Raw genomic sequence first — 15,698 nt, 5'->3', positions numbered from 1 at the left:
ACTTAACGGCCGCCGGCAATGCTTCACTGCAATGTCAAACACTGGCACGAAGGTGCTCCATTGCAACATCCGACGGCCACCAGCGATGCTCCACTGCAACGCCAAGCATCGTTGGCGGCCGTCAGGTGCTCCACTGCAGCACCTGACGGCCGCCAACGATGCTTTACTGCAGAGCCAACACTTCTCTCTCCTCATGATGGATTTGGGCATCATGGCTTGCAACATTCCTCAAACGCGGCGGGGGAGGGGAAGGGGGAGCAAGTCTCAGATAAGGCTGGGGAATGTGGTGGGCAGGTCCCGCTGGGCAGGTGTCAATGGGAGGAGTCGGTTTCCGGGAAAGAGAAATCATCCAGTTAATTATAATAGTTTTCAAATATAATTCGTCACTTCTTGCTGTAGCCCTATAGGTAAGCCGTTCTTAGAGCATCTCTAGCAGACCCCGCATTTCGCCAGCCTGCAAACCTGGGATGAGGGTCAAGGCAAAGCGCTTTGCAGTTCCATTTTTTGGCTGCGGCAGAACAGATACCGCAATGCGGAACTGCAAAACAGAATATTCTGTTTTGCAGTTCCACATTGCGGTGTCTGTTCTGCCGTAGTCAAAACCGGACCTGCATACGTAGGTTTTGATAGTAAAATCTTCAATAAATTCTTATGCAAACATTAACTAAAATATAAATATATGTTTATTGTACATTACAACAATAGTCAAACTTACAAGAATGGTTCAAATGAAAGAATTAAACAAATAATCCAATACAAGAATTGTCCGGAACAAAAGAATAGTTCAAATTACACAACAATCAAATAGATGAACATAAAAATCTCTACTACCCATGCAACTGCCATATGTGCTAAGTGAGATCATGCTGCAGCTGGGTGTGCCCATGGGTGTCCTCTATATGCCGGTAGGACTCCAGGAAAGCCTGAATACAGTCAGGGTTTCTAGATGGCTTCACACGGCTACCAACATTGTCGTAGAAGAACTCCAAGTTTAAATCCCTCTCATCTTCAATGATCATGTTGTGAAGAATCACACAACATGTCATGATGTTGCTGAGGGTTTTCTTATCCCAAAAACGAGCTGGCCCACGAACAATAGCAAATCTAGATTGCAAAACCCCAAAGGCTCTTTCAATATCCTTTATGCACACCTCTTGTTGCTTAGCAAATTCAGCTTGCTTCCTTGTGCTTGGATTGGATATAGTTTTCATGAAAGTAGTCCAAGGAGGATAAATGCCGTCGGCAAGGTAGTACCCTTGAGTTTAGGCATTACCATTCACAGTGAACTTGCAAGTAGGAGCATCACCACTAGCAAGCCTTCCAAATAGGTGTGACCGTTGATGGTATTTGTGTCTCAAAGACGAGTTTTGGTCATGGGCCCAAGGTTAAAATCTTCGTGGTGCCATACCAATCAACTCAAACATAGGTGGCCTCGGCAACCACCCCTCCTACTGAGGTATTTGCCTTTGGTGTTTCTTAAAGTTGCATCTTTTTGGTCCTTATTTGTGCTTCTTGTTTGCTTAAGTCTTAGGTGTGGGTATCCTTGACGGTTTGTATTTTTGTGTTTCTTCTTGTTCACCTTGGAGCTTACCGCACCATACTCCTTTGTCTAATCTCTATCCCAAGCTCTCCTCATCTTGAAACCCCTCTCATCTGCCATTGTATGCATTGTATCCTTCGTAGTGGTGGCTGTGGCAGGGCGGTACAACCGCTAATCATCAGTTGTCTCGCTCCAGCAGAACAACCGGTCCGATTATGAGGTTAAATCGCTAATCTCCAATCTGTTCTAGGCCGGTACAACCGCTCTTCGGAGTGGTACAACCGGTCGCGGCAACTAGCGCCTATAGGGAGGCCAAGCAGAAGGGGTACCGAGTTTCCCCCTTCGTGCCCAACTTCCCTATCGATGCCCTAATCGCCAGCCGCCATCAGCACCACGCCGGAGTGTCGCCGGCGCCCCGGATCTCCTGCCTCCCTTCGGATTCGCTCCGTGGAGGCCCTTCCTCCCCTGACCTCCTCCCATGGATACTGGTAATGCTGTCTTCTCCTCTTGTTATTGGATTCTCCCCTTTCAATCCTCTTTTGGTAGGGCATTGCTAGGATCCTGCATTTTTGGTCAAAACTATTGATAGGACGAGGTCCTATATGTGCTTCATATCAAATGTTTTGAGTAGCAACTAGAATCAATGGTGTAGTTCTCAGATCCGAATGCACCGGCGTTCCCCAAAGTAGCGGTACAACCGCTTGCACCTGCGGTACAACCTCTACTATGATACAACCGCTCGGGTGACCGGTTCAACCGGCCTGCCTGATTCCTACGCCACAGATTCTTAGTTCTCCTCTGCATACCTGATTTATTCCTCTTTCACGTACAATCCTCTCATATTTTTTGGATTTCTTTTTGTGTGCTTCTCTGGTGTGTGTCTACGGGTTGCTTTGGCTCTCGTTCTGCTCCTCGGAAGAACACCAAGAAACGTGCTCGCTGATACGTCTCCAATGTATCTATAATTTTTGATTGTTCCATGCTATTATATTATCTATTTTAGATGTTTTATATGCATTAATATGCTGGTTTATATTATTTTTGGGACTAACCTATTAATCTAGAGCCTAGTGCTAGTTTCTTTTTTTCCACATTTTTGAGTATTGCACATAAGGAATATTAAATGGAGTCCAAACAGAATAGAATATCCTGAATGATTTTTCTTGGACCAGAAGAAATGCAGAAGACTTGGAGTAGGGGGCAGGGCATTTGCCGAGAGGCTACAAGCCTGCATGGCGCGTCCTAGGGGGGTGGCCGCGCCCCTGGCTTGTGGGTCCCCCGCAGGTCTCCTAACCCTATTGTTCGGCCTATAAATTCCCAAATATTCCCGTATCGCAGAAGAGAGCCACGAAAATACTTTTACGCCATCGAGAGCCTTTGTTCCCGATTTGGGAGCCTTTTTCGGTAATCTGTCGGAGAGCGAATTGATCACGGAGGGCATCTACATCAACTCCATTGCCCCTCCGATGATGCGTGAGTAGTTCACCACAAACCTACGGGTCCATACATAGTAGCTAGATAGCTTCTTCCCTCTCTTTGATCTTCAATACCATGTTCTTCATGATCTTCATGGAGATCTATCCGATGTAATACTCTTTTGCGGTGTGTTTGTCGAGATCCGATGAATTATGAGTTTATGTTCAGATTATCCATGAATATTATTTGAGTCTCTTCTGAATTGTTATATGCATGATATCATATCTTAGCAAGTCTCTTCGAGTTATTGGTTTGGTTTGGCCAACTAGATTGGTAATTCTTCCAATGGGAGAAGTGCTTAGTTTTGGGTTCAATCTTACGGTGTCCTCACCCAGTGACATAGTAGGGGTAGTGAGGCACGTATTGTATTGTTGCCATCGAGGATAAAAAGATGGGGTTTTCATCATATTGCTTGAGTTTATCCCTCTACATCATGTCATCTTACTTAATGTGTTACTCTATTCTTCATGAACTTAATACTCTAGATACAGGCAGGAGTCGGTCGATGTGTGGAGTAATAGTAGTAGATGCAGAATCGTTTCGGTCTACTTGACACGGACGTGATGCCTATATGCATAATCATTGCCTTGGATATGTTCATAATTATTTGCTTTTCTATCAATTGCTTGACAGTAATTTGTTGACCCACCGTATTATTTTCCTTTATGAGAGAAGCCTCTAGTGAAAACTATGGCCCCAGGTCTATTTTCCATATTATACTTTCATATCTATAAACCAGAAATACCAAAAATATATTGGTGCAATTTATTTACTTTTCTTTTCGCAATCTTTTATATCTATCTCTATCAGATCTCATCCTTGCAAATAACTCTGAAGGGATTGACAACCCCTTTATAGCGTTGGATGCAAGTGTTTGATTGTTTGTGTAGGTACTACGATTGGGGCCTTGCTTGTTCCTCTTACTGAATTGATACCTTGGTTCTCCACAAAATGAGAGAAATACTTATCTACTTTGTTGCATCACCCTTTCCTCTTCAAGGGAAACCAACACAAGCTCAAGAGGGGGGGGGGGTATGAACCATTGACGTATTCTGTTTTCTTTGTTTTGTTTGCTTATTTTGATGAATCTATGGGTTGTATCAGGGGGTATGAACCATGGAGAAGTTGGAATAAAGTAAATATTACATAAATATAAATAAAGAATGAGTTCACAACAATACCTAAAGTGGTGATTTATTTTTCTTATACTAACGGATCTCATGAGTTTTCTGTTGAGTTTTGTGTTGTGAAGTTTTCAAGTTTTGGGTAAAGATTTGATGGACTATGGAATAAGGAGTGGCAAGAGCCTAAGATTGGGGATGCCCAAGACACCCCAAGCCATATTCAAGGATACCAAAGAGCCTAAGCTTGGGGATGCCCCGAAAGGCAACCCCTCTTTCATCTTCAATCCATCGGCAAATTTACTTGAGGCTATATTTTTATTCACCACATGATATGTGTTTTGCTTGGAGCGTCTTGTATGATATGAGTCTTTACTTTTTTGTTTGCCACAATCATACTTGCCGCACACATCTTTTGAGAGAGACACGCTGAATCATGAATTTATTAGAATACTCTTTGTGCTTCACTTTTATCTTTTGAGCTAGGCAATGTTGCTCTAGTGTTTCACTTATATCTTTTTAGAGCACGGTGGTGTTTTATTTTATAGAAATTATTAAACTCACGTACTTCACTTATATTATTTTGAGAGTTCTTTAAACAACATGGTAATTGGTTTAGGTTATGAATTTAGTCCTAATATAATGGGCATCCAAGAGGGATATAATAAAAACTTTCATATTAAGTGCATTGAGTATGATGAGAAGTTTGATTCCTTGCATATAGTTTTGAGATATGAAGATGGTAATATGGGAGTCATGCTAGTAAGTAATTGTGAATTATAAAAATACTTGTGTTAAAGCTTATGATTCCCGTAGCATGCACGTATGCTGAACCGTTATGTGAGGAAGTCGGAGCATGATTTGTTTAATGATTGTCAACCTTTGTGTGGAGGTCGGGACCACACTATGGTTAACTCCTACCAACCCTTCTCCTAGGAGCATGGGTCTAATACTTTGCTTCGATAACTAATATGCTTTTGCAATAAGTATGTGAGTTCTTTATGACTAATGTTGAGTTCATGAATTATACGCACTCTCACCCTTCCACCTTTGCTAGCCTCTCTAGTACCGCACAACTCTCGCCGATACATTAAACCCACCTTCCTCAAAATAGCCACCATACATTTTCCTTAAAACATCCACCATACCTACCTATTATGGCATTTTCATATCCATTCGGAGATATATTGCCATGAACACCACCGTCTCATTTTTTGACACGCACCATCACTTCCATATTGCTTATAGAGTCATACTTTGTTCTAGATATCGAGTCGTAATATTTGAGTTGTAAGTAAATAAAAGTGTGATGATTTGCATTATTAACGCATTGTCCCGTTGAGAAAAGGATGATGGAAGCTATGATTCCCTCACAAGTTGGGATGAGTCTCCGGACTTTACATAAAATAAAAGAGGCGAGCGAAGCCCATAAAAAATATAAGAGGCCAAAGAAGCCCACAAAAAAAGAGAAAAAAAGAAAGAGGACAAAAGAAAAAAAAAGAGAAAGAGAGAAGTGACAATGCTACTATCTTTTTCCACACTTGTGCTTCAAAGTAGCACCATGTTCTTCATAGAGAGTCTCCTATTTTGTCACTTTCATTTAATTAGTGGAATTTCATCTTTTGCACAACCACTTAGTTTCCTTTTTGAGCTTCCATACACTTATAGCTCTAGTGCATTTGTTGCATGACAATCCCTACTCACTCACATTAATATCTATTGATGGGCATCTCCATAGCCCGTTGATATGCCCAGTTGATGTGAGACTATCTTCTCCTTTTTTGCAACCTCCACCACATTCTATTCCACCTATAGTGCTATATCCATGCCTCATGCTCATGTATCGCGTGAGAGTTGAAAAGGTTTGAAACATAAAAAGTGTGAAATAATTTCTTGATTTTCATCGAGGGCGTGCATGATTTAGATACTTTGTGTGGTGAAGATGGAGCATCGCCAGACCATATGATTTTGTAGAGATAACTTTCTAAGACCATGTTATTTCAAAAGGAAGCAATTACCTTACTAGTATGCTTGAAGTATTATTGTTTTTATGTCAATGTTAGACTTTTGTTTTGAATCTTATGGATCTGAATATTCATGCCACAATAGATAATATTACATGGATAAATATGCTAGGTAGCATTACACATCAAAAATTCTGTTTTTATTATTTACCTACTCGAGGACGAGCAAGAATTAAGCTTGGGGATGCTTGATACGTCTCCAACGTATCTATAATTTTGATTGTTCCATGCTATTAAATTATCTGTTTTGAATGTTTTATATGCATTAATATGTTGTTTTATATTATTTTTGGGACTAACCTATTAATCTAGAGCCTGGTGCCAGTTTTTGTTTTTTCCACATTTTTGAGTATTGCAGATAAGGAATATTAAACAGAGTCCAAACGGAATAAAATCTCCGGAATGATTTTTCTTGGACCAGAAGAAACATAGAAGACTTGGAGTAGGGGGCACGACATCTCCTGGGAGGCCACAAGCCTGCAAGGCGCGCGCTAGGGGGGTGGCCGCGCCCCTGGCTTGTGGGTCCCCTGCAGGTCTCCTAACCCTATTCTTGAGCCTATAAATTCCCAAATATTCCCGTATCGTAGAAGAGAGCCACGAAAACAATTTTACGCCGATGGGAGCCTCTATTCCCGAGATATCCAATTTGGGAGCCTTTTACGGTAATCTGCGAGAGAGGGAATTGATCACAGAGGGCATCTACATCAACTCCATTGCCCCTCCTGTTGGGGAACGTCGCATGGGAAACAAAAATTTTCCTACGCGCACGAAGACCTATCATGGTGATGTCCATCTACGAGAGGGGATGAGTGATCTACGTACCCTTGTAGATCGTACAGCAGAAGCGTTAGAGAACGCGGTTGATGTAGTGGAACGTCCTCACGTCCCTCGATCCGCCCCGCGAACAATCCCGCGATCAGTCCCACGATCTAGTACCGAACGGACGGCACCTCCGCGTTCAGCACACGTACAGCTCGACGATGATCTCGGCCTTCTTGATCCAGCAAGAGAGACAGAGAGGTAGAAGAGTTCTCCGGCAGCGTGACGGCGCTCCGGAGGTTGGTGATGATCTTGCCTCAGCAGGGCTCCGCCCGAGCTCCGCAGAAACACGATCTAGAGGAAAAACTATGGAGGTATGTGATCGGGCAGCCGTGAGAAAGTCGTCTCAAATCTGCCCTAAAAGCCCCATATATATAGGAGGAGGGAGGGGGACCTTGCCTTGGGGTCCAAGGGATCCCCAAGGGGTCGGCCGAGCCAGGGGGGAGGACTCTCCCCCCCCAAACCGAGTTGGACTAGGTTTGGTGGGAGGGAGTCCTTCCCCTTTCCCACTTCCCCCTTTTTTTTTTCTTTTCTCCTTTGATTTTTATCCTTGGCGCATAGGGGACTTGTGGGCTGTCCCACCAGCCCACTAAGGGCTGGTGTGGCTCCCCAAAAGCCTATGGGCTTCCCCGGGGTGGGTTGTCCCCCTCCCGGTGAACTCCCGGAACCCATTCGTCATTCCCGGTACATTCCCGGTAACTCCGAAAACCTTCCGGTAATCAAATGAGGTCATCCTATATATCAATCTTCGTTTCCGGACCATTCCGGAAACCCTCGTGACGTTCGTGATCTCATCCGGGACTCCGAACAACATTCGGTAACCAACCATATAACTCAAATACGCATAAAACAACGTCGAACCTTAAGTGTGCAGACCCTGCGGGTTCGAGAACTATGTAGACATGACCCGAGAGACTCCTCGGTCAATATCCAATAGCGGGACCTGGATGCCCATATTGGATCCTACATATTCTACGAAGATATTTATCGTTTGAACCTCAGTGCCAAGGATTTGTATAATCCCTTATGTCATTCCCTTTGTCCTTCGGTATGTTACTTGCCCGAGATTCGATCGTCAGTATCCGCATACCTATTTCAATCTCGTTTACCGGCAAGTCTCTTTACTCGTTCCGTAATACAAGATCCCGCAACTTACACTAAGTTACATTGCTTGCAAGGCTTGTGTGTGATGTTGTATTACCGAGTGGGCCCCGAGATACCTCTCCGTCACATGGAGTGACAAATCCCAGTCTTGATCCATACTAACTCAACTAACACCTTCGGAGATACCTGTAGAGCATCTTTATAGTCACCCAGTTACGTTGCGACGTTTGATACACACAAAGCATTCCTCCGGTGTCAGTGAGTTATATGATCTCATGGTCATAGGAATAAATACTTGACACGCAGAAAACAGTAGCAACAAAATGACACGATCAACATGCTACGTCTATTAGTTTGGGTCTAGTCCATCACGTGATTCTCCCAATGACGTGATCCAGTTATCAAGAAACAACACCTTTTTCATAATCAGAAGACACTGACTATCATTTATCAACTGGCTAGCCAACTAGAGGCATGCTAGGGACGGTGTTTTGTCTATGTATCCACACATGTAAATGAGTCTTCATTCAATACAATTATAGCATGGATAATAAACTATTATCTTGATACAGGAATTATAATAATAACTATACATTTATTATTGCCTCTAGGGCATAATTCCAACAGTCTCCCACTTGCACTAGAGTCAATAATCTAGCCCTCACATCACCATGTGAATTACATTGTAATAAATCTAACACCCATACAGTTCTGGTGTCGATCATGTTTTGGCCGTGGAAGAGGTTTAGTCAGCGGGTCTGCTACATTCAGATCCGTGTGCACTTTGCATATATTTACGTCCTCCTCCTCGACGTAGTCGCGGATGAGGTTGAAGCGTCGTTTGATGTGTCTGGTCTTCTTGTGAAACCTTTGTTCCTTTGCTAAGGCAATGGCACCAGTGTTGTCACAGAACAAGGTTATTGGATCTAGTGCACTTGGCACCACTCCAAGATCCGTCATGAACTGCTTCATCCAGACACCCTCCTTAGCCGCCTCCGAGGCAGCCATGTACTCCGCTTCACATGTAGAATCTGCTACGACGCTTTGCTTGGAACTGCACCAGCTTACTGCACCCCCATTAAGAATAAATACGTATCCGGTTTGCGACTTAGAGTCGTCCGGATCTGTGTCAAAGCTTGCATCGACGTAACCTTTTACGGCGAGCTCTTCGTCACCTCCATACACGAGAAACATCTCCTTAGTCCTTTTCAGGTACTTTAGGATATTCTTGACCGCCGTCCAGTGATCCACTCCTGGATTACTCTGGAACCTACCTGCCATACTTATGGCGAGGCTAACATCCGGTCTAGTGCACAGCATTGCATACATGATAGAGTCTACGGCTGAAGCATAGGGGACGGAGCGCATATGCTCTCTATCTTCATCAGTTGCTGGGCACTGAGTCTTACTCAATCTCGTACCTTGTAACACCGGCAAGAACCCTTTCTTGGACTGTTCCATTTTGAACCTCTTCAAAACTTTATCAAGGTATGTGCTTTGTGAAAGTCCTATCAGGCGTTTTGATCTATCCCTATAGATCTTAATACCTAGAATGTAAGCAGCTTCTCCTAGGTCCTTCATAGAGAAAATTTTATTCAAGTAACCTTTTATGCTCTCCAAAAGCTCTACGTTGTTTCCAATCAGTAATATGTCATCCACATATAATATTAGAAACGCCACAGAGCTCCCACTCACTTTCTTGTAAATACAAGATTCTCCAACCACTTGTATAAACCCAAATGCTTTGATCACCTCATCAAAGCGCTTGTTCCAACTCCGAGATGCTTGCAACAGTCCATAAATGGATCGCTGGAGCTTGCACACCTTGTCAGCATTTTTAGGATCGACAAAACCTTCGGGTTGCATCATATACAACTCTTCCTTAAGGAAACCATTAAGGAATGCCGTTTTGACATCCATCTGCCAGATTTCATAATCGAAAAATGCAGCTATTGCTAACATGATTCTGACGGACTTAAGCATCGCTACGGGTGAGAAGGTCTCATCGTAGTCAACTCCTGGAACTTGTGAAAAACCCTTTGCCACAAGTCGAGCTTTATAAACGGTCACATTACCGTCAGCGTCCGTCTTCTTCTTAAAGATCCATTTGTTCTGAATAGCCTTGCGGCCTCCAGGTAGTATCTCCAAAGTCCACACTTTGTTCTCATACATGGATCCTATCTCGGATTTCATGGCTTCTAGCCATTTGTTGGAATCTGGGCCCACCATTGCTTCTTCATAATTTGCAGGTTCATTGTTGTCCAACAACATGATTGACAAGACGGGATTACCGTACCACTCTGGAGCAGCGCGTGATCTCGTCGACCTGCGTGGTTCAACAGAAACTTGAACTGGAGTTTCATGATCATCATCATTAACTTCCTCCTCAAACGGCGTCGCAACGACAGAGGTTTCCGCTTGCCCTGCGCCACCATCCAGAGGGATGAGAGGTTCGACAACCTCGTCAAGTTCTATCTTCCTCCCACTCAATTCTCTCGAGAGAAACTCCTTCTCAAGAAAAGTTCCATTTTTAGCAACAAACACTTTGCCCTCGGATTTGAGATAGAAGGTGTACCCAACTGTCTCCTTTGGGTAACCTATGAAGACGCACTTTTCCGCTTTGGGTTCCAGCTTTTCAGGATGAAGCTTTTTGACATAAGCATCACATCCCCAAACTTTAAGAAACGACAACTTTGGTCTTTTGCCATACCACAGTTCGTATGGTGTCGTCTCAACGGATTTTAATGGTGCCCTATTTAAAGTGAATGCAGCTGTTTCTAATGCATAACCCCAAAATGACAACGGCAAATCAGTAAGAGACATCATAGATCGCACCATCTCTAACAAAGTACGATTATGACGTTCGGACACACCATTACGCTGTGGTGTTCCAGGCGGTGTTAACTGCGAAACAATTCCACATTGTCTTAAGTGAGTACCAAACTCGAAACTCAGATATTCACCCCCACGATCAGACCGTAGGAACTTGATCTTCTTGTCACGATGATTTTCTACTTCACTCTGAAATTGCTTGAACTTTTCAAATGTTTCAGACTTGTGCTTCATCAAGTAGACATAACCATATCTACTTAAATCGTCAGTGAAGGTGAGAAAATAACGATATCCGCCGTGTGCCTCCACGCTCATCGGACCACACACATCGGTGTGTATGATTTCCAACAAGTCACTTGCACGCTCCATTGTTCCGGAGAACGGAGTTTTAGTCATCTTGCCCATGAGGCATGGTTCGCACGTGTCAAGTGAATCAAAGTCAAGTGACTCCAAAAGTCCATCAGCATGGAGTTTCTTCATGCGCTTTACACCAATATGACCCAAGCGGCAGTGCCACAAAAATATGGCGCTATCATTGTTTACTCTAACTCTTTTGGTCTCAATGTTATGTATATGCGTATCGCTATCGAGATTCAATATGAACAATCCTCTCACATTCGGTGCATGACCATAAAAGATGTTACTCATAGAAATAGAACAACCATTATTCTCAGACTTAAAAGAGTAACCGTCTCGCAATAAACAAGATCCAGATATAATGTTCATGCTCAACGCAGGCACTAAATAACAATGATTTAAGTTCATCACTAATCCTGATGGTAGTTGAAGTGACACGGTGCCGACGGCGATTGCATCAACCTTGGAACCGTTTCCTACGCGCATCGTCACTTCGTCTTTCGCCAGCCTTCGTCTATTCCGCAGTACCTGCTTCGAGTTGCAAATGTGAGCAACAGAACCGGTATCGAATACCCAGGCACTACTACGAGAGCTGGTTAAGTACACATCAATAACATGTATATCAAATATACCTGATTTTTCTTTGCCCGCCTTCTTATCTGCCAGATACTTGGGGCAATTGCGCTTCCAGTGACCCATACCCTTGCAATAGAAGCACTCTGTTTTAGGCTTAGGTCCAGCCTTGGGTTTCTTCGGCGGATTGGCAACAGGCTTGCCGCTCTTCTTCGAATTGCCCTTCTTGCCTTTGCCGTTTCTCTTGAAACTAGTGGTCTTGCTCACCATCAACACTTGATGCTCTTTACGGAGTTCAGACTCTGCGACTTTCAGCATCGCAAACAACTCGCCGGGAGACTTGTTCATCCCTTGCATGTTGTAGTTCAACACAAAGCCTTTGTAGCTTGGCGGCAGTGATTGGAGGATTCTGTCAGTGATAGCTTCTTGCGGGAGTTCAATCCCCAGTTCAGCTAGACGGTTTGAGTACCCAGACATTTTGAGCACATGTTCACTGACAGACGAGTTTTCCTCCATCTTGCAAGCATAGAATTTATCGGAGGTCTCATACCTCTCGATCCGGGCGTTCTTCTGAAAGATAAACTTCAACTCCTGGAACATCTCGAATGCTCCATGACGCTCAAAGCGACGTTGAAGTCCCGGCTCTAAGCCATACAAGACTGCACATTGAACTATTGAGTAGTCCTCCTTACGTGCTAACCAAGCGTTCTTAACATCCTGATCAGCCGTAGCGGGTGGTTCATCTCCTAGCGCAGCATTAAGGACATAATCCTTCTTTCCAGCTTGTAAGATTAGCTTAAGATTACGAGCCCAGTCTACAAAGTTGCTTCCATCATCTTTCAACTTAGCTTTCTCTAGGAACGTATTAAAATTCAGGATGACACTTGTGTGAGCCATGATCTACAACACAAATATATTCAAAGTGGACTTAGACTATGTTCAAGATAATTAGAGTTCAACTTAATCAAATTATATGCTAAACTCCCACTCAAAAAGTACATCTCTCTAGTCATTTGAGTGGTTCATGATCCACTTACACTATCCCAAGTCCGATCATCACGTGAGTCGAGAGTAGTTTCAGTGGTAAGCATCCCTATGCTAATCATATCAACTATATGATTCATGATCGAACTTTCGGTCTCATGTGTTCCGAGGCCATGTCTGGACATGCTAGGCTCGTCAAGCTTAACCCGAGTGTTCCGCGTGCGCAACTGTTTTGCACCCGTTGTATGTGAACGTTGAGTCTATCACACCCGATCATCACGTGGTGTCTCGAAACGACGAACTGTAGCAACGGTGCACAGTCGGGGAGAACACAATTTCGTCTTGAAATTTTAGTGAGAGATCACCTCATAATGCTACCGTCGTTCTAAGCAAAATAAGGTGCATAAAAGGATTAACATCACATGCAATTCATAAGTGACATGATATGGCCATCATCACGTGCTTCTTGATCTCCATCACCAAAGCACCGGCACGATCTTCTTGTCACCGGCGCCACACCATGATCATCCATCAACGTGTTGCCATCGGGGTTGTCGTGCTACTTATGCTATTACTACTAAAGCTACATCCTAGCAAAATAGTAAACGCATCTGCAAGCACAAATATGTTAGTATAAAGACAACCCTATGGCTCCTGCCGGTTGCCGTACCATCGACGTGCAAGTCGATATTTCTATTACAACATGATCATCTCATACATCCAATATATCACATCACATCATTGGCCATATCACATCACAATCATACCCTGCAAAAACAAGTTAGACGTCCTCTAATTTTGTTGTTGCAAGTTTTACGTGGTGACCAAGGGTATCTAGTAGGATCGCATCTTACTTACGCAAACACCACAACGGAGATATATGAGTTGCTATTTAACCTCATCCAAGGACCTCCTCGGTCAAATCCGATTCAACTAAAGTTGGAGAAACCGTCACTTGCCAGTCATCTTTGAGCAAAGGGGGTTACTCGTAACGATGAAACCAGTCTCTCGTAAGCGTACGAGTAATGTCGGTCCAAGCCGCTTCAATCCAACAATACCGCAGAATCAAGAAAAGACTAAGGAGGGCAGCAAAACGCACATCACCGCCCACAAAACCTTTTGTGTTCTACTCGAGAAGACATCTACGCATGAACCTAGCTCATGATGCCACTGTTGGGGAACGTCGCATGGGAAACAAAAATTTTCCTACGCGCACGAAGACCTATCATGGTGATGTCCATCTACGAGAGGGGATGAGTGATCTACGTACCCTTGTAGATCGTACAGCAGAAGCGTTAGAGAACGCGGTTGATGTAGTGGAACGTCCTCACGTCCCTCGATCCGCCCCGCGAACAATCCCGCGATCAGTCCCATGATCTAGTACCGAACGGACGGCACCTCCGCGTTCAGCACACGTACAGCTCGACGATGATCTCGGCCTTCTTGATCCAGCAAGAGAGACGGAGAGGTAGAAGAGTTCTCCTGCAGCGTGACGGCGCTCCGGAGGTTGGTGATGATCTTGTCTCAGCAGGGCTCCGCCCGAGCTCCGCAGAAACACGATCTAGAGGAAAAACTATGGAGGTATGTGATCGGGCAGCCGTGAGAAAGTCGTCTCAAATCTGCCCTAAAAGCCCCATATATATAGGAGGAGGGAGGGGGACCTTGCCTTGGGGTCCATGGGATCCCCAAGGGGTCGGCCAAGCCAGGGGGGAGGACTCTCCCCCCCCCAAACCGAGTTGGACTAGGTTTGGTGGGAGGGAGTCCTTCCCCTTTCCCACTTCCCCCTTTTTTTTCTTTTCTCCTTTGATTTTTATCCTTGGCGCATAGGGGACTTGTGGGCTGTCCCACCAGCCCACTAAGGGCTGGTGTGGCTCCCCAAAAGCCTATGGGCTTCCCCGGGGTGGGTTGTCCCCCTCCCGGTGAACTCCCGGAACCCATTCGTCATTCCCGGTACATTCCCGGTAACTCCGAAAACCTTCCGGTAATCAAATGAGGTCATCCTATATATCAATCTTCGTTTCCGGACCATTCCGGAAACCCTCGTGACGTCCGTGATCTCATCCGGGACTCCGAACAACATTCGGTAACCAACCATATAACTCAAATACGCATAAAACAACGTCGAACCTTAAGTGTGCAGACCCTGCGGGTTCGAGAACTATGTAGACATGACCCGAGAGACTCCTCGGTCAATATCCAATAGCGGGACCTGGATGCCCATATTGGATCCTACATATTCTACGAAGATCTTTATCGTTTGAACCTCACTGCCAAGGATTCGTATAATCCCGTATGTCATTCCCTTTGTCCTTCGGTATGTTACTTGCCCGAGATTCGATCGTCAGTATCCACATACCTATTTCAATCTCGTTTACCGGCAAGTCTCTTTACTCGTTCCGTAATACAAGATCCCGCAACTTACACTAAGTTACATTGCTTGCAAGGCTTGTGTGTGATGTTGTATTACCGAGTGGGCCCCGAGATACCTCTCCGTCACACGGAGTGACAAATCCCAGTCTTGATCCATACTAACTCAACTAACACCTTCGGAGATACCTGTAGAGCATCTTTATAGTCACCCAGTTACGTTGCGACGTTTGATACACATAAAGCATTCCTCCGGTGTCAGTGAGTTATATGATCTCATGGTCATAGGAATAAATACTTGACACGCAGAAAACAGTAGCAACAAAATGACACGATCAACATGCTACGTCTATTAGTTTGGGTCTAGTCCATCACGTGATTCTCCCAATGACGTGATCCAGTTATCAAGCAACAACACCTTGTTCATAATCAGAAGACACGGACTATCATTGATCAACTGGCTAGCCAACTAGAGGCATGCTAGGGACGGTGTTTTGTCTA

Source organism: Hordeum vulgare, chromosome 6H (assembly GCF_904849725.1).
Source record: "Hordeum vulgare subsp. vulgare chromosome 6H, MorexV3_pseudomolecules_assembly, whole genome shotgun sequence".
NCBI classification, from domain to species: domain Eukaryota; kingdom Viridiplantae; phylum Streptophyta; class Magnoliopsida; order Poales; family Poaceae; genus Hordeum; species Hordeum vulgare.
The sequence above is the reverse complement of the archived record's forward strand: the minus strand, read 5'-3'. Positions refer to the sequence as shown.